The 20,235-nt window shown below is 35.0% G+C and overlaps 1 pseudogene across 1 annotated transcript; it reads left to right on the top strand.

Annotated features, from left to right (window-relative positions):
• Positions 1-17,032: 17,032 nt before the first annotated feature.
• Positions 17,033-17,512, top strand: LOC309859302 (ragulator complex protein LAMTOR1 pseudogene; annotated as a pseudogene). The gene has a single exon. The product of its transcript is annotated as a ragulator complex protein LAMTOR1 pseudogene (transcript).
• Positions 17,513-20,235: the final 2,723 nt, after the last annotated feature.

Below are 20,235 nucleotides of genomic sequence, written 5' to 3'. Positions count from 1 at the left end.
CATTTATTGGGTATTCTCAATGTACCTGGCATTGAGCTAAGAATATGAACTTGAAATTGAAAAGAGTAAATCAGAGCTCAAACATTTGTTTCCTAGGTTAAAAAAAATTACAAAGAAAAACTATTCCCCTTTATCTTAAATAATAACTGTTAAGATTAATGAGGTATTGATAGGTAAAACCATGTAAATCCTAAAGTGTTTTTAAAAACAGGTTAATTGTATATTTTTAATAATTCAGAAAATATTTTAAATAAATAGAAATAATTATAGCAATTTTAATAAGAATAATAAAATTTACTTAACAGGAGATTGTTCACTCTTATCACTGAAAAATAATATAATTTAAACCTAATTATTTTATTCCCTTTCAAAAGCCATAGTTCTTTAGATCAGATTAAGAACTCTAATTTTTTTTAATTTGATTTTTTTAAATCACATCTTAACACCTTGCTGTATGGACTTAAGTTCTTTATGTCTGCATTTACCTTAGAGTGATAAGAAAATGCTAATTTATCTATGTCTCTTTCATCAAAACAATAATCTGATACTTTGTATTTGCATGTATTTTCACTTTGAAAGTGATATAAAAATACTTTAAAAATAAGTTTTAGCAGATATAATAATCGCTCTCTACATATATATTAATATTGAGGGGAATTTTCCCCACATATCTACAGTTTGTAGATTCTCATAGTTAATTCACAATGTTCTAATTCAATCAGCAGAAAAAGCGCTTAATTAACATTCTGTTTCCTTTTTTCCTGGCTACATATAAATTCAGCCCCAGCTAAAAAAATGTACACTGAATTTTGAATTGTGAACCCACAATCAAAATTCTTACTTATTTGTGTGTTTGAGAATACTTACTGATGTAAATTATTTACCAATTTCACTTGCTTCAATCAGTAATTTTTCAATCTCTCATTTTTATTTCATATTTACATGTGTCTGTTCTCATTCAGACCCAATATAATCTATTCAGGATGTGTCTATAAAGGTTCTTATTGTGCACTCCATATGCAATGTATTTCAACAAATTTTTCACACCAGAACTGAATTGTAAGCATGTAAAATTTTTGTGAACTGGGCTGTAAAATATCAGAAACAATACACTCTATCCAAGTTGACAGCTGATATCTGATCTGAAAATAGTGTATTTTCCTTCAAATGTCAGTATCCTGTCACTTTGCATTGCGTTGATATAAACAGCTATACAAGAGGAAAAGTTTCACTGTGAAAATCCTTTTATAAATACAACAACTAAAAAACAAACAACAAAAATAAAAACTCTTCCCATGTTTTTAATATTTGAAATTCTGCCTCACTACAGGAGTGTGATAATCTCTTGCAAATGTTTATAAAATGGCATATTAGTCTCTGATTGCTGCTCTAACAAATCATCACAAATTTAGTGACTTAAAACAATGCAAATTGGTCTGGAGAGCAGAAGTCCAAAATGGGTCTCAATAGGCTACAATCAAAGTGTGTTGGCAGAGCTGTGCTCTTTTTTGGAGGTTCTAGGGGAGTATAATAAAAAATATTAAGTCTCTGGTTCCTGGCACAGAGCTTATTAAGCCTCTGGAATCTCTTGAGATGAGTGTCTTTGGCATGCTAATGAGATGACTCTCCTAAGTAGCTTCAGGTTGGCTGCTGGTCACCAGAAAGACCAAACCCTGGTCAAACTGAAAAAAGCCAAGATGCCCTTCAACAGGCGAATGGATAAAGAAGATATGGTCCATATATACAATGGAGTATTATGTCTCCATCAGAAAGGATGAATACCCAAGTTTTATAGCAACATGGACAGGACTGGAAGAGATTATGCTGAGTGAAATAAATCAAGTAGAGAGAGTCAATTATCATATGGTTTCACTTACTTGGGGAGCATAAGGAATAACATGGAGGACATTGGGAGATGGAGAGGAGAAGTGAGTTGAGAGAAATTGGAGTGGGAGATGAACCATGAGAGACTGTGGACTCTGAGAAAGAAACTGAGGCCTTTGGAGGTGAGGGGGTTGGGTGATTAGGTGAGCCTGGTGGTGGGTATTAAGGAGGGCATATATTGCATGGAGCACTGGGTGTGGTGCATGAACAATGAATTTTGGAACATTGAAAAAGAAATTTAAAAAAGGAAAAAAAATTAAATAATTTTAAAAAGTAAAGACTTTTCCATCACCCCCCAGAAACAGAAAATAAGTTACTGATATTCTCCTTGAGAACATATATTCAGTTATATAAAACCTTATTCTTAATACATTACATAGGTTTCTAATTTTAAAAAGCCAGACATGTTTAAAAAAAAAAAAGAGTTGGGATTTTTGGCTCCACCCCACCCCTGACATCCAGGGATGAGAGAGGGCCTGGAGATTGAGTTCAATTACTAATGGCCAATGAGTTAATCAAGCATGACTACATAAAGAAAGTTTCATTATAAACCACTAAACCATGGAGTTTGGAGAGTTTCTGTATTGGTAAACATATCAAGGTTCTGGGAGAGTTGAAGCTCTGCATATCGCCCTTACCCCATAACTTGCCCTATGCGTCTCTTCCATTTCGCCGTTCTTGAGTTGTATCCTTTATAATAAAGTGGCCACAGTAAGTCCGTTGTTTTTCTAAATTTTGTGAGTAGGTCTAGCAAACTACTGACCCTGAAAGGGAGTTGTGGGAACCCCGGAATTTACAGTCAGCCAGGCAGAAATGTGAGTATCTTGGGCGTTCCATTGGTGGCTGGTATCATCAATTCAAAGAGCTACTGAGAGAATAAAGTGGAATAATGTATGTGAAAACAAACAGGAAACCATATAGCGCTACTCATACATTATGCTATATCAACATGCCATTGGTTTGAGTTTAGCAAACTTGGAAAATGAGATTATCGTTTATTATAACACTCCTTCCTATTTATAATGCTGTTCAAACTTGCAGGACCAGGACACACTCCTCAAAACCTAATTTCCCCTCCCCCTGCTCTCTATCCTCTCTCCACAGTCTTACAGCCTTCCTGCCCCAGGCAGGTTTGAGAGAAACACAGTCAAAAGAAAAAAAATTTTAGAAAACAGCAGAGGTATGAAAATAAGGGAAAGTTTTGGAGCCACTTTTTTTCCCCCCCCATTGGGAGGGGAAAAACAGTAACGAGAATTTAGTAAGAGTCTTTAAGAAATTGAAGCCTTAGAGCACAAAGAATGGTGACAAAATAAGACACAAGCTTAAGGATAAGGGATTTAGTTCAGGCCTCAAAAATAACTTCCAAAACTGAAAGTCACTAACAGTGGAAATGGGATGCTAAAGGAAGTTTTATATTTTCCTGCTCTAGAGGTCTTTTGAAGAAAGAAGGTGAAAGTATTCTCTCACATTCTGTGAGCTATAAAGGACTTGAAGTGTCTCTGACTTCATTTTAAGGGTAACAAAAGTTGTTCTTTATGGAAGTAACATTTTCAGTACCAAAATGTATTTGTTTTCCAGAATGATTTCAGCTCTACTTAAAATTTGATGTTTCCAAGTAAACTTTAGAACCTGTTTGTCAACCACCCTTGCAAAGTCTCTTGGGATTGTGGTTAGAGTTATTCTGAATTTAAAGATTATGTGTGGGACAAGTAAATCTTTTCTGTATTGACTCTTGCAACTGGCAATTGGCCCAGCTCTTCACTTACTGAAAGATGTTAAAGAGAAGCCAAATAACATTTGTATTTTGCTCCATAAATTCATATATAACTTCAGGGTTAGTCTTCAATGACATGTCTTAAAAAAAAAAAGAAAGAAAGAAAGAAAGAAAGAAAGAAAGAAAGAAAGAAAGAAAGGAAAAGGAAAGAAAAGATTTTACTTATTTATTTGAGAGAGAGAAAGAGAAAGAGAGAACAAGCATAAGCAGGGGTGGCAGGCAGACTCCCCACTGAGCAGGGAGGCCAATACAGGGCTGGATCCCAGGACCCTGGGATCAGGACCTGAGCTGAAGGCAGACACTTAACTGACTGAGCCACCCAGACATTCCATGACATGTCTTTTTAATTGGTATTGTGAATATTTTGCTTTTTCATTTTCATGAAATATAAACATATATTATAAAGGGTAAATAAAACACAAATGGACAAAGTAGCATGATAAACTAAAAATGGACAAGATATAGTATACTCAAGCAAATGCCCTCAAGTCCCTCCTCCAAAATGATTTAAAATAACTCCCTACCTATCTGGAGGGGCCACTATCTTAACTTTTGTGATAGTCAGTTCGTAGGTTTTCTTCATAATTTTACCATATAATTATGTACCTGTAAACCACAGAACTTATATTTGCCCACTTTTGAATTTTGTATTAATAGAATAATGTGGTCTTTCTTGTGTCTTGTTTCTTTATTCAGAAGTGTGTTGGCGAGATCCATGCTGGCACTTATACAACGATTTATTATTTACTTCACCGTGCTCACTTCTATTGATGGTAATACTATGGACATTCATGGATATGTTCCAAAGTACATGTCCAAGCCTGTTGGACAGATGTCTAGAAGTGAATTTTCTGGGTTATACATAGGTATATTTTTCAATTTCATTCGGTGACACAGATTTTTTTCTAGAATGTTCTACTTGTGCACCTGGCCACTAAAGTGGAGGAGAGCTTGACTGTTCCGTGTTCTTACCAACACCTGGTATTGCCAGCTATTTCAACTTTAGTTTGATAAGTGTACACTCTCATCATGATCTTAATTTGCAATGATATGAGCAAGAGTATTAAGCTATTTTTCATATTCTTTTTGCCAATTTGGAAATCCACTTTTGCGAAGGTTTTTTCCCTCTTTAAAACTGCATTTTTAATTGTTTTCTTTCTTTTTTTTTATTTGAAGAAGTTTTATTATATTGATTCTAATCCTTCATTTAAATATCTTGTATTCTGTTGCTGTTTTTTTTTGCACTCCTCCTTTTTTGTCTTTGATTAAAAGACAGCTTGTCATACATAAACTTACTAGTGTTTTCTTTTATTACTATTGCTATTGGCATCTTGTTTAGGAAATCATTTACCATCTTGAGATCTCAAATATATAATTCTATAGTGTCTTCTAAAAGCTTCATACTTTTTTTTCCATAATTAAACTGTAACCTACCTGGAATAGACTTGTTTGTAACATGTGAGGCAGAAAACCAGTTTTATTCTGCAAATGGCACTCAATTGCCCCCTGCCACTTATTGGAATATTCACATTCTCCATTGATCTGCCTTGTCCCTTTGTCTTATATCAAAATTCCGTATGTGTGTGGGCCTTTTCTTGGCACTTTTATGTTTTTGTGCCCTTTCTCTATTCCTGTTTCCATTACATAATCTCTAAATAATTAGAGCTTCATAATAAATATGTTAGAATATCTTGAGACTAAGTCTTCTCAACCTCATTTCCTTTTTCTTTAAAATACTTTTATTACTATTTCGCCACTTTTATTTAAACACTATTTTGCCAAGTTCCACAAAAGAAAAAAATGATGACATTGAATATGGAAATAAAATTGTTGGAAATTTGGTATATTTGTAATATTCTGCCTTATATCCATGAATGTGATATTTCTCCTCTTATTTGTCTAAGTGTTTCTTAATGAAGTTTGTTGTGTTTCAATAAAGTTCACATCTTTTGTTAGATTGATTTCCATGTAATTTATTGCCTAAATGTTACTATAAATAATGTAGTCTTTGTTTTATTAAGTGTAAATTTTGATACAGAGATATATAATTGAATTCTGCTTCACTATGTCATTAGCCCTAACACTATGTTCTCTTTGATTTTTTACTTTCTTTCTAAGTTTCTGATATAGCAGTGAAGAAGCATGTAATTATAATTGTAAATTTCTCCTTTTAACTATCAATATTTGCTGGTTTCAAATAAATTAATTTACTATATCTTTTTAAGAATTTCTTAAAAATTTATTTTATTCCTATTGGAACATTTACAATTCAACTTATAATTTATAATTCAATTTATAATTCTTTTGCCATTTACAACTAAACAAGTAAAATTAACTTTACAATTTTCTATACATTTTTGAAAGAATGCCATATCACTATCTTCCTCCTGAATAAGACACATTAATCCACCCAGTTCTCTATATTAGAATAACTTATTTTTACTTACTAGAACATAATATTTACAGAAATTTTCCTAAACCATGATGGGAGGAAAAAATAAATAGTCATAGATGCCATACCTTTTTGATGATTTCACAAAAGTCGAGTTGATATTTTCACCTTTCCTTCTGTATTACAACAGTGAATCAAGATAAAGAATGGGCATGCTCATCCACATTTCCCCCTCAAAGAATTGAAATTATCTGGTCTTTTATTCTCTCCCATTTCTAGCATCCCAAAAGTTTGAACAGAAAAAGGAAGATGGTGAAAAACTGAGGATCAGATCACAACTGAATATTCTTCACACCATCTAAGCAGTTCACACTGCAGTGGTTTGAAGTGTAGCCTTCGTTGGTCCTGTCCTGCTGTATTGTTTCATTTGTCGGTGGATAATGAGGATGGGGAACACTTGGTAGATCAACAGCAGAACTGTCCAGCTCTACGATGCTGGCGACCACTTGAATTTCAATTACTCAAAACTTGTCTACGTTTAAATGATAGATTTTGGTCCAGCCTATAAAACACTGAACAAAGTGTGTTTGCTATGGAAGAAAAGAGTTGAAGTCGCAGATCCTAGGAGATAGCTTCTCTGGATCAATTTCAAGACAGCAAAGGAGGGGAGGTGAGAATGTATGGGAACTCCAACACAGGTAAGCCACATTTTCTGGAAACAGCCAATTTATGTGACACGGGGGATAAGGAGACTTTGTTATGCAGACAATTCTACAGCTTATCTCTGCTGGATAGGGAAAAGTGAAAGTTTAAAGGATTCATGCACCAAATCCTGCATCTTAAGGAAAATTGTTGCCAGAATGGAACACAGCCATAGACCTTTTCCCCAGAAACTCCTAAAAATAGGTGGTTCAGAAATAACTCTTCTTCTTCTTCAAAGATAGGGAATCAAAAATAAAACAGCACAGGACATATTCAAATGAATCAAGAAGCTGTAGAATAGATGAAAAATACCAGAAAAAAAATTTCACAAAGAAACTTGTGATCTAACATTTTTCAGCAAATTAAAATTACAACAACGCCACAAAAACCCTTAGAGAGTCAACTGCTTATATGAAACAAAAGTATAAATAAAATTTAAAGAGCACAAAGAAGAAACAGTGAAACAATTGATAGGCATGAAATGCTAGCTGGAAGAGGTCAGGAAATATGTAGTGGGGAAAACTTAAACATAAAGAAACATGGGTAACCATAGAAAGAACGCAGGAACAAAAATCACTGAAAATATAGATTTAGGACCACAGAGAATAGAAATGGGAAAGCCTGGAAAAATAAAATAGAGATGACTAAAACGTTAATCTGAGTTAAAGAGATAATTAGAGAAACGGATCACAAAAGAGATATAATATAACGTAGTTGGACTACCCAGAGAAACAGATCCTGATTTTTAAAGATTTTATTTATTTATTTGACAGAGAGAGATCACAAGTAGGCAGAGAGGCAGGCAGAGAGAGAGAGAGGAAGAAGCAGGCTCCCTGCCGAGCAGAGAGCCCGATGCGGGACTCGATCCCAGGACCCTGAGATCACGACCTGAGCCGAAGGCAGCGGCTTAACCCACTGAGCCACCCAGGCGCCCCAGACCCTGATTTTTAAATATACAATTAAAGAAAAGGTTCTTAAATTTGAAACAAACAAAACAAAACAAAACAAAAAAAAGAAAAACCTTTTTAGGAGAAAAATTTCTAGTTTTAAGAAGTTTTAAGGGAATTATTTAAGCATTTAAGCAAAGGTATAAATCGCTTACAGGGGAAATATATATAAAGACTTCCACAGAAATATATTGGCCCAAAAATGTACACGATCCTCCAGGAAAAGAGTGACCCAAGAATCTTATACAACATGAAATTTGTAATGTAAATGTAAAAGCTGTGTATACACTCGTAAACATTCACACACAAGAAATGTATTTTCTGATCCCCTTTTGGGAAATCTACTAGAAGACAACATTCAGCCAAACTAAAGACAACTGAACATTACAGAGAGAGAGGCTTGGCCATGAACGATGAGTCTACTTACATGTAGAAACAAGACCAAAACAAAAAGAAAGATTATAGTGAAAAAACAGGAAGTGAAAATATTAAATTTTGACCTCCTCAAAAAGAGTCCATTAAAAATAGGTCTGGAAAAGAATGTGAGAGGTGGTGCATGTGTAATAATTTCCTCACCTTCAGTAGTTGCACAGGTAAAAAGACACCAGGTAAAATGGACAAATGAAGTTATGGGTATAATTATATTTAACAGTACAATTGTGAATGCTAAGAAACATTAATTAAAAAAAAAAAACAGAAACCAAATGGTTTTAGATTTCTGACACATCAGTTTCTAACAAGGTCCCATGGTGAAATTAGCAGTGAAACTTTGCTGTAAAAGGCAAGTGGTGCAGAGTTGGAGATGGGCTGAGACATGTAGCTTGTGCCCAGGTACAGCAGTGGCTAGATCAAGAAGCAGGTAAGTTTAAAGATATGAATTTGTGTAAAAGGTGCATGATAATTTTAAAAAATAATAAAAATATAACATAAAATATTATAATTATGATAATATCTATATGTTATGTAAATAAATGAAATGGTGTAAACTCATCTCTTGGAAAATTGTTCATATTGCTCAGAATGTAAAATTACATGCTGTACAGAATGTTAAAAAACTAAATCTAAAACAAAGTGATTCAAAATATTTGAAAATTAAAGATGGGACAATGATAAAACATATAAATTCAAATAATAATGCAGAGAGTCTCAATATCACTATAAGAAATTTGAACAGTATATAAAAATCATAAGAAGGACATTTTATAGCAATAATATGTGAAATCCATAATGAAGATATAATTATACATTTTTATGCACCAAATAACTTAGTGGCAATATCCATAAAGCAGAAATTATAGGAGATTCAAGGACAAATAACAAAATATTAAAATACATGATTTTAATTCACCCATCTCATGCTATAATACATCAAGTAGATAAAAATATGGGTAGGAATAAAAAAGCTGAATAGCATAATTATTGAAGTAGGTGTATTTGAGATGCATATACGATAAATGGCAGGCTGAAAAATGGCTCCCAAAAGATATTCATATACTAATCCCTGCTACTGTTCTTTTATTTAGAAAAGCACACAGAGAAGATCAAGGTAGAGACTCTGTGATGAAGCTATAAAACAAGAATTGTCAACAATTACTGGCAATGACAAGAGAATAAATTTCTGTTGCTCCAAGCCACCAAGTATGTGGTAATTTATCACAGTAACCTTAGAAAAATGTGTGTGTGTGCGTGTGTGTGTGTATCCCTCTTATTTTATTGATTTGTTTGTTTATTTTATTCCTCTTATTTTATTTACATTCATATCTGTATTTACCCATTTTTATGTGAAAATATATATTACAACATTTTTTCTAGGTAATCATAGATATTTTTATAAAAATAGAACATTGTTTCAGTTAGAAAGAAAATCTTGGCAAATAATAACCTCAGGAAAGTAAATAAAAATGACTGTAAACATATAGGATGTCAACCTCATGCATAATAGGAGTAAGCACCTGAAACTATGATGATACATTATTTTGTATCTTCAGATTGGCAAGAATAATTCTATTTTTTCCTCCTCCATTGCCCATCCTTTCCTGTGATGCTCTCTATCCTTGGAGCATGACCCATAGCATACATTACTCAGTCATCTTTTGTACAAGGTTTTAGTTGAATTTAGCCACCAGCAGGTGCTGACAAGAGATTGAAGGTCAAGAGGAGAAAGTGGTTGAGGCAATTTTTTATTTCTTCCTCCCTGTGTTGGTACATTGATTCTGTGGCAGTGAATGGTTCCTCTTTAAGATTGGGACTCATATGGTGATCCTTCTTCCATGGCTTCTACTTTATTTTTTAAAAGATTTTAATTATTTATTTGAGAGAGAGAAAGTGTAAGCAGTGGTGGGGGAAGAGGGAGAACTCTGGGCTCAATCCCAGAACTCTAGGATCATGACTTGAGCCAACATCATGACCTAAGCCAAGGTGATGACCTGAACCAAAGACAGACGATTAACTGACTGAGCCACCCAAGTGCCTTTCCATGGCTTCTACTTTCAGTGGATTCGTAGAACCATAGGTCATTTGAAATAATCCCATTTTAATAGAAATTATCTTTACTAAAAGTACTAAAAGGTAAAAAGTGAAAAACTAGAAGAGAGAGCCCAAGAGCCCTGGGAAAATATAAAGTAGTCTAACATAGGTGTAATTGAAGTCCCAGAAAGAAAAGAGAAAGATATTTGAAGAGAAAATGGCTAAGAAATTTTTAAAATTAAGAAAGACAACAAACCACAGATTCAAGAATTTCATAGGACTCGAAGCATGAATAAAATATAAACACAAAATTTTTAAAAATACAGTACATCACCCAAAGAGAGAAAGAAAAGCTTGGGGAAGAGTTTCTCTGGGAAATGAAGACATTCATTCCTTATGTATGCCACACATGGGTACAGGGCAAGACATGTGTTCAGAAAGGATGTGAGAAGATGACAAGCTTTCACTTTTGGCTAATCTCTTGGGTCAGTACAAAAAGAAACTAAAGACTGATTTGGAATCATATATGTCTGGGCTAAGTGTTAAAATGGTGTTCCAGCTCAAAGTCATTCTGCTAAGACTGGGAAACTTTTTTTGTTTTTGTTTGTTTGCTTATTTCTTTGTATGCATGACTGCATGTGTGTGTGTGTGTGTGTGTGTTGTAGCAGCTCCTAGCATTCAAGGAAATCTCTGTCAAAACATTAGCTGAAAACAAGCTAAAGAATACATTGACCCGAGTGCCTGGGTGGCTCAGTGGGTTAAGCTTCTGCCTTCGGCTCAGGTCATGGTCTCGGGGTCCTGGGATCGAGCCCTGCATCCGGCTCTCTGCTCAGCAGGGAGCCTGCTTCCCTTCCTCTCTCTCTCTGCCTGCCTCTCTGCCTACTTGTGATCGCTGTTTATCAAATAAATAAATAAAATCTTAAAAAAAAAGAATACAGTAACCACCCAAAACTAGGAGAAAAGTCTACAAAAATGGTTCAGAAAAGTACAAAACAAATGAGTAACTGCCTTCAACAAGCAAGAATGGCAAACCCTGGGAATGGCAAAATGGCAAAATGATTTCCAGAGTTACCACATAATAATATTTAAATATCTAGTTTTCAACAAAAAAATCACAAGACATACAAAGAAGCTGAAAAGTATGGCCCAAAGAAAACTATAATAATTACAACAGTTAGGTTTTGAGTAGGATGGTTAGATAAAACAATGTAACAGAATGAAGAATCCACTAATAGACCTACAGAAATATGATCAATTGATATTTACAAAGGTGCAATGGCTATTCAATATTAAAAAGATAGTGTTTTCAACAAATGGGAAGGAACAACTGGACTTTCATGAGGACACATCACCAAAATAGTTTCATGAGTAACACACATACACGTGAAAACATGCTCAATATTGTTTATTAGTTATTGTTAAAACATGAATTATAAACACAATGACATATTACTAACCATCCACTGCAATGGCTGAAAGTGAAAAAAACAAAACAAAAACCTGACAACACGCTGCTAATGAATGTGCAGAACAACCTGAAATCAGTTATATTTCCAATAGGAATGCAAAATAATACAACCATGTTTCTTATAAAGTTAATCACATACTTATTACAGAACCTAGCAACCCTCTCCCTAGGAATTTAGTCAAGATAAATGAAAACGTATATTTAACAAAGACCATTATATGACCAGCAGCTTTATTCACAATGGTCAAAATCTAGACAAAAATCTAAATGATGTCCTATAAACTGTGAGTGGATTAAAAAAAACTGTGGTATCTCCATACAATGGAATACACATGTTCAGAAAGAATGTGAGAAGATCAATAAATGACCTGAACTCCGGACACATGCAACAACATGGATAATTCTTCAAAGCATTATATGAGGTGAAAGAAGCCTTCTACAAAAGCCTACATATAGTCTGACGCAATTTATATGACATTTTGGGAACTCCAGTTTGTGAAGAGAGAAATTGGGTTGGTGGTTGCCCCAGCCAACAAGTGAGGGAAGAGACTTGACAACAAGTTGATATGAAGGAACTTTTTGGTATCTTGGAAATATTCAATATCTTGATGGTAGTGGTAATTATTGATCAAACTATGTATTTTTAAGGGGTCAGTTTTATATGTAAATTAAAATTTAATAACCTGACAAAAAAATTTGACAAAACATATGTCAAGCTGCTCTGAATACCCTAAAGAGAAAGCGTATTCCCTTGGAACTAAAAAACCATGATTGTACAAATTTTAAAAAACAAGATGGATATTGCATTTGTAATTAGATAAACTAGAAACAATTCTCTCAAAAAAAATCGGCAAACACAGAGATGACTATTAGGTGATAAAATCTAAGAAAGAATAAGGAAAAAAAAAGATGTTTAGTTTTAGAGAGAACAAAAAAAAGAGGATAAGAGAGAAAAAAACATGGCAAATACCTAAATTTTTCAAATAAAAAAGGCACAAGCACAGGTCTTGTTATATTTGGGGAAAGAATACACGTAATGTTTACCTATGACTTCAGATAACCAAATGTTCAAATATGCAATGAAATTAATAACTGGGTAACATATCATTAAAATAGTGAACAAAAACTTGGTCAATGTTATAAAATAAGAAAAATAAATGAAGGCGAATATAAGGAAGTATAATAACCACAAGGAGTTAAAGTTAAATGAGTTAGACAAGCATATCAGTAATCAACATGCATTGGCTGAAATTGAATTCTGGGGACTATACTATTAAAATGATGTGGAAAGATTGAATATTAAGTAAGAGTAAGAAATTTTCACGTGCTTGTTGTGTGACAAACTGCCACTGACATAAGTAAAAACATTAAAATGTATATAGAGGATTGAATAATGCAGTATCACTTGGTTTCTTCTAAGCAAAAAAGACATGTTACTTTCAAATAACTGTATATATTTAGAAAAAGAACCAAATAGGTAGTACATGGAAAAAGTTTAAATGACATAAGAAAAATAGGTATTTTAGAGATTCCAAATCTGACCACAATGCAGTGCAAACAACAAAAACATATAATACCAAGTAAATAAAGGCCACAGAAGTCTGACAAAAAGGAATTTTCCTTTATTCAATTTTTGGGTCAAAGAGTAAACCAAGATTGAAATGTCAGCATTTAGAAATGATGTCTAATGTGAAAACTCGAAAACAACCTTCAAAGACATAAACACTATTGTTAATTAAAAAAAAATTATTGAACATAAATGTTATGCAAATTACTTCTAAAATTATGGTCTTTTGAATATTCAAGGCTGTGCTTTTCTGTTATTTTCTGGTTCAGAATTTTTTATAGTTCCCATGCTGTTACCTTTTTCTGTTTGGATTAGTTTTCTTCAACTAAAAAGGAAGCTGGGCCTGAGGTTTTCTGAAATACAAGACTTAAGATTGTTCTGATTGGCCTTCCCAAAGCTAGACACGGAATAGAAGTTGATGACTGCAACCTCAGCTCAGTTTCTTATATGTAGCTGACATTTATCCGAATTGAGTCTGTTGGATTTCATTGGATTCTTTGACTCCAGTACTATGGCTCTTCCATTATTCTTGAGAGGGAGAACATAGACTTCTCCACTACAGAAATACTACATATAATTGATGTACAACATCAATTGGAGGTCTGCACTCTTCACCAGGCTTGTCCTATCTCCAATTATGCACATTATGCTTTTTCTTTTGAAAATATGAATTCAACCATGTTTTCTTCTGTATTTGCTGTCTCTGGATGAGTTTGAAGATAGAAATGAAAGGGCCTCAGTTCTTGCTAATTCCCTACATAGATCCCATTCAAAAGAAGGCAGATGCTGAGTTTTCTGGATAGCACAGACCCTATGACTTGAATCACAGGCAGAAAATGGTATGAGGGGAAGGAGTTTTTGCATCTTCTTTGTGTCCATCCATGCTTATTGTTTGGTTTTACTCAAGTAATATGCATAGTCAGGAGGTTTTGTTTTTTGTTTTGTTTTATTTCAAGCCTTTGGCAACACAATAAAGGCCATTTTCTGGGCATTTGAAAAGGGCTGGAATTTGTAGAAGGATTTTATGTCATTGATACTTTGCTAGCCTGATAATATCATCTTCCCATTTTTTTTCCTATGTTTCAGTGATGATCATCCTAAAATTTTATATATGTCCATAATCATCTTCCTAAGGTAAATCCCAAGAAGTAGAATTAACCATTCAAAGATATGAGTATTTTTAAGATTTTTGATACACTGGCCATAACAACACCAACCGTCCATGTCAATTGCTATTTGCTTCCAAAATATTTAGAATTTCTCATTTCAATACCATATATTCATTTTTTTTTAAAAAAAATAGCCATTCTATCACACAAAATAGTATCTCAGTATGTAGATTCTACTCATTTTTCATTAAAAAGATACAAATTAACGTGGAAGCTATCCAGTTTTCCAGGTCAGCAATTGCAAATCCCATAGCCATAGCCTATAGCTGTGAGATGTATAACATAAATTAGCAAAACAGCTCAGGGAATTCTGGGTACTATAGTAAAATATCTCCTTTGTAAAACAGGGATAGTTGCTACTCAACTCCAACTGATGTTGCCATGAAGAAATGAGGTCTAGTTTTGTGAAAGCTTCCAAGGGAAACTAGACATCCAGAAAAGGAAATGAAATCTCCTGGAGTTTAAATACCAGACTCTAAGTCAACTTTTTAAAAATATTTCATAGACCAAGACAAAAACATTTTGGACATGATTTGGCCGATAGCCCAGAAGATTAGAACCATCATACATAGTTTGTGCCAAATATCTATTAAATTTATAATGAAAAGACTTACACATGTGAACCTTATTACCTTAACTACATAGAAATATATTTGCTGAGTTGCTTTTGGTTTTCTATCATCAGATTTTACAGAGAATTAACATTTGCGAAGTGCATTTAAGAGATTCTTTACATTTTCTACCAATCTGCTTAAGACCTAACAGGGAAAGTACATGAACAGATCAATAGATGTAGAAAACATATCATGTAAAGTCATTATCAGTTCATGATACAAACTGTTAGCAAGCTAGGAATGGCAGGAGATATTGTCAGTCTGAATAAAAACATCTATAACAAATCTATAGGTAGCGTTAGGTTTCCTTTTGAAAAACTGTATTGTTTCCCCTCAGAATCAGGAAAAAAGTCAAGAATGTCCATTTTCACCACACTTATTTAACATTTTGCTAGAAGTGTTAGCCAATGAAATAAAGTAAGGAAAAGAAATTACTGCCATACAAATTAGAAATGGAGAAATGAAGCTGTTCCTATTTGCAAGCAACATGACTCTCTATGCAATAAACCCCATCAAATCTACAAAAGAAAGACTCTCTGAACTAATAAGCGAGGTTAGAAAAGTTGCATGGTACAGAGTCAAATTATAAAAATCAATTGTATTTCTATAAACTAACAACAAATTATTGTAAACCTAACCTTAAAAAAGTGCCTTTTACAATAGCCCCTCCTCTAAAAAGCAAACAATATAAATCTAACAAAATGTATATGGGATTTATATAATGCAAAACATTGCTGAAAAAAAAGTCAAAGACCTAAATAAATGGAGAGAATACTGTGTTCATTATTGGGATAATCAATAGAGTTTATATCTGCTTAATTTAGTATAGACAATTCATTCCAAATCAAAATTCTGGTATGAGATTTATAGATATAGACAAGCTGACTCCATGATTTATATGAAAAGACAGAAAACCAAACCAAACCAAACCAAAACAAAAAGCCCTAGGATATTCAAAGCAAATGGAAAAAAGAAGAAAATGGGGCAACTCCCACAATCAAAATTTAAGAGTTACCGTAAAGTTCCAGTAGTCAAGAAGGTAATGGTGATTTTTTTTAAAAAGTCACATTGATCAATAGAACAGAAATTTTAAAAATAAACATATATAGATATGATCAGCTTATTTTTTTTAACAAAGCTTCAAAGACAAATCAATGGAGATATGAAAATGTTTTTCAACATATGGTGAAGTCACAGTTGGATATTCCAATGCAAAAATTGAACATAGACTTTTACTTCACAGTGTATATAAAAATTTAATCACAACTGGTGATTGACTTAAATGTAAAAGATATATAAAATTCACAGAACACATGGGAGAAAAATCTTTAGAAACTTATGATGGGCAAAAATTCATAAAAATAATATCTAATTCCATGAAAGTTAAAAGGGACAAATTGAACTTCATTAAAATTAAAATAATTTTTCTTTGCTAAAAACACTGTTACAAAAACCAAAAGCCAACCCTCCTACCAAATGGGAAAAAGTATTTGAAAAAGTTATACATTTGATGGGGTGCCTGGATGGCTTAGTTAGTTAAGTGTTGGTCTCTTAGTTTCCACTCAGATCATGATCTCTGGGCCTTGAAATTGAGCCCTGCATCAGACTCCCCACTCAGCTGCAAGTCTGCTTCTCTCCCTCACCCTTTGGCCTTCCCCAAATTCTTTCTTCTCTTTCTCTCAAGTAAATAAATAATTTTTTTTTAATTTCATGAGAGACATTATTCTTTTTTTTATTTTTCAAAGATTTTATTTATTTATTTGACAGACAAAGATCACAAGTAGGCAGAGAGGCAGGCAGAGAGAGGAGGAAGCAGAGAGCCTGATATGGGGCTCGATCCCAGGACCTTGGGACCATGACCCGAGCTGAAGGCAGAGGCTTTAACCCACTGAGCCACCCAGGCGCCCCAATAAATAATTTTTTAAAAATTGTGTATTTGAGGTAGGTGACTGCTTGCTGGATTGTAGCCACAGGTCATGTGACTAGAAGGGCTCCTCACAGATGTTGTCCCTCCCTGGCAAGTCCTCAGTGCCCTCCCTGACCCCAGCCATGGGATGCTGATACAGCAGCCAGAACGAGGACTCAAACAAGGACTTAGAGGAATGGAAGCTGCTGCTGGACCCTGGCAGCCCCCCACCAAAGCTCTCAATGCAGCTGAGAGTAACTACCATAGCCTGCCTCCCCTCCCACAGATGAGCAAGCCCTACTCTCCTCCAGCCTTGCTAAGACAGCCAGCAACATCACTGGCATGTCTGCTGTGGACTTTCAGGGCACGGAGCAGCATGAGCACATGGAGCCAGCGAAGCAGTACAGCACACACTTGGCTGTGCTGAGCAGCAGTCTGACTCACTGGAAGAAGCTGCTGCCCCACCATCTCTCACCAGCCAGTCCCACCAAATGCCGGCCAGCAAACCCTTCCCCCCTCCGACTTACAGCAGGTCTACAGGAGAGCTGCTGATGCCACAGTACACTTTCTCAGATTGGACAGGATGAAAAGAGGAGCTGGTTGTACAGTTTGGGATCCTGTGAAGAGGGGATCCTTGGACAGCGCTTCTTCTTCTGTCTTCACCCCAACTCCACCCTGACTCCATGGGCCTCCAGCTTCAACATGGCTCACACAGAGCCCTAACCTACCACGAGTCACAGAGAAGAGGGTGGAGGAAGAGAAGAGTGGCTGGAAGCCTGGGCCAGTGAGCATGGAGCAGGGGAGGACAGGACTATTTGAGACTGGCCGTCCAAGTCCTGGGCAGGGATGGGGTGGGGGTCAAAAGGTTAGGGTATAGCAGGTGTTCAGTGTCCCTGGGAGGGTGGAGGGTGACCCCTAGGGGACCTCTGGGAACCCTCTTCCCATCCTTTCTCGTGGCCTCACTTCTGTCCCGGTCTCCCCTACTTGGTGCTGACATGCACCTCACTAGCGTTTGTGAACAGAGTCTGGACAAGCTTGATTGTGTTTTTGTTTATTATTTTAAAGATATTATTGATTTATTTGATGGGGAGAGAACACAAGCCGGGGGAATGGGGAATGGCAGGCAGAAAGAAGGAGAAGCAGACTCCCAGCTGAGCAGAGAGTCCAACATAGGCCTCCTTCCCAAGACTCTGGGACCATTACCTGAGTGGAAGGCAGATGCTTGACCAACCAAGCTAAACAGGCATGCCAGGAGGAGCTTTATTCTGAATGAGCTGAGTTTGTATTTCTAGCACCCTGGGATTTTACATTTTTGGAGTTTGGGGGCTTTGTTGCCTTCAATAAAGGAAATGTACTCATCTGAAAATAAAAATAAAATAGAAAATAAAAAATTATATATTTGACAAAGGACTTATATCCATAATGTATCAAAAGTGCTGTGAAAAACCAGCAATAAGGAAGAAAAGAACCCACTTTAAAAATGGACCAAAGTCAGAACAGACTCTTCATCAAAGAAACTATTCAAAAGGGAAAATAAACACATCAAAAATGATCACTATCATTAGCAATTATGGAAAAGCAAATGAGAACCACAAGGAGATTCCATTCTATACTTACTAAAATGGGAAAGAAAAATAAAATGTGACAATACCACGTGATGGCAAAGCTGCAGAGCAGGAGAAACTCTTATTCTTTGCTTGTCAGTTTATAAAATGTTATCGTCATTCTGCAAAACAGTTAGGCAGTTTCATAAGATGTTAAACATGCTGCCGTAGTTTATAGCAATCTCATTCTTAGGTAATTACTCTAGAGAAATAAAAATTAATCCTCACACTAAATATCATGTATGAATATTTATAAGGTCTTATCCATAATCACTAGAAATAGAGACAACCAAAAAAACACTTCAGTGGGTGAATGGATAAAAGTGGTATGTCAATGCAACAGAATACTATTTAGCAATGAAAAAGAACGACCCATTGATACATGCAACAACATGAATGATGTTAAATCTATACAGAAGATGAAAAAATCCAGTCTTGAAAGTTTGCTTCCTGTAGGATTCCATTTATATAACATTCTGGAGAGGTTAAAGCTGTAGAAACTGAAAATAGATCAATAGTTACCAGGATTAGGGGTGCAGGAGGGTTTCACCACAAGAGAAAAGCACAGTGAAGTTTTATGGGGTGATGGAACTCTTCCAACCTGTTTGTGGTAGTCATTATACAAATCTATATGTGTATTGAAAATCATAGAACTCTATACCCAACTACTGATTTTTAATGTAAATGAAAATATATCTAATTATCAAATAGCCTGCATAATAAAGTAGTATTCTTAACAATTAAAAAAAAAAAACAAACCCAGATACTTGGCCACCTAGGTGGCTGAGTCAGTTAGGTGTCTACCTTTGGCTCAGGTCATGATCTTGGGGTCCCGGGATCAAGCCCCATGTTGGGCTCCTTGCTCAGTGGGGAGCCTGCTACTCCCTCTTCCTTTGCCACTTCTCTTGCTTGTGCTCTCTTGCTCTCTGTCAAATAAATAAATAAAATCTTTTAAAAAATAAAATAAACCCAGATACTTTCTGTGTGTTACTAAAAATTCTGACCCCAGGTCTAGCTCCACAATCTAATAACTCCAAGTTATAAATGTGCAATAAAGAGGATTCACTTATTTTTAAAGTCCTAAAATTTAAAAAATGTCAGCTAACTAAACAAATGAACAAACAAACACAAAAATACTGAAACAGACCCATAAATAGAGAAAATGAACTGATGGTTGCCAGAGGGGAGGAGGGTGGAGGGATGGGCAAAATGAGTGAAGGGGAGTGGAAGGTACAGGTTTCCAGTTATGGAATGAATAAGTCATGGTATACAGCACAGGGAATATAGTCAATGTGACTATCGTAGTTCTGGATGGTGACAGATGGTTAGCTACACTTGTGGGGAGCATAGCATGACACCGACCTGTCGAAACACTACGTGGTACACCTGAGACCAATGTAACATTGTATGTCCACTATTTGTCAATTTTTTAAAAAAGAGAAAAATATATCAGCTAAAAATCAGAGAGTAAAGTACATACATAGAGGTGTTTTTGGTGTTGGTTAATATATTTGGAAGTAATATCTAAAAACAAAACAAAAAAAAAAACAAAAAAAACCACTGTTTCTCCTTGATCTGACAAGAGACTTTTACAGATGTACTTTTGACACTAATAGAAACAGTAGCATTTTATTTGTATTTGGTTTTTTTTTCCTGCTTTTAGTACCTATGGATTGTAATGTTAGTGGTAGGTCTGTAAAACTGCTGATATATATTTTCTTAGCAAACACACCTTTACAAAG

Source organism: Mustela nivalis, assembly GCF_964662115.1.
Source record: "Mustela nivalis genome assembly, chromosome: 2".
Taxonomy (NCBI): Eukaryota; Metazoa; Chordata; class Mammalia; order Carnivora; family Mustelidae; genus Mustela; species Mustela nivalis.
Note: the sequence above shows the minus strand (reverse complement) of the source record. Positions and strands in the feature narration are given on the sequence as shown.